This window comes from Chiloscyllium plagiosum, chromosome 15 (genome assembly GCF_004010195.1).
Source record: "Chiloscyllium plagiosum isolate BGI_BamShark_2017 chromosome 15, ASM401019v2, whole genome shotgun sequence".
NCBI lineage: Eukaryota > Metazoa > Chordata > Chondrichthyes > Orectolobiformes > Hemiscylliidae > Chiloscyllium > Chiloscyllium plagiosum.
In genome coordinates this window covers 567891-568627 of record NC_057724.1, presented here as the reverse complement: position 1 = coordinate 568627, position 737 = coordinate 567891, and the positions used below count along the sequence as shown (strand labels likewise).

Here is a 737-nt window from a genome sequence, read left to right as displayed (position 1 = left end):
TAAAACATAACAGTGAAATTTCATAAACACTTTAATAAATAGACAATAACATAGATTTTATTTTATAAAATAATTCAGAACATTAAATTTGCACTGTTTGTAGACGAGCGTTTTGATATATTTTAAACTTTTTTAGCATCAAAAATGTAGATGGATATTTAAAATGCTATTTTATATAATTTGAATGATTCACAAATCATAAGGATTCTAAATGTTTGACAAAATATGTATTTTTGGAGCAATATTTTGTACAGTTTTTAATGCCATCTTTTTTCAAGTAAGCAGTGAGTTAAAAGTTGAGGATCAGTTCGAATTTGCTGTAACACAAAAGAGATACCAGGAGTGGGGTTCGAACCCACGCGGACATATGTCCATTGGATCTTAAGTCCAACGCCTTAACCACTCGGCCATCCTGGTCGGAGATAGTAGGTCTACTGGAACATGGCCCCATGATGTTGATAGTTACAAACGTTATTTCTGATGAGTTTTTATGTACTTGATTGGGAGTCCCCAAACCTGCGGTATCGCCGGGAATCCCGGCTCCGGGCCCGCGCCTGCGGGATAGCGATAGTGTAACCCGGGACGCGAGGCCCAGAAGCAATTGCACCGCGCCCCGCCCACGGTTCCCGACTCCGCCCACCGACTCAAGTCCCACTCATTTATCCAGGCCCCCACCGACTGACTCAATTCCCGCCTATGCATCCACGCCCCGCCCACTGATCTAGTATCCCTCCAGG

At 42.5% G+C, this 737-nt stretch overlaps 1 non-coding gene across 1 annotated transcript; it reads right to left on the bottom strand.

The window, feature by feature from the left end:
• Nucleotides 1-334: 334 nt before the first annotated feature.
• On the bottom strand, nt 335-417 carry trnal-uaa. Its single transcript has one exon. It is a non-coding gene; the product is annotated as a tRNA-Leu (tRNA).
• Between the last annotated feature and the right edge of the window lie 320 nt (nt 418-737).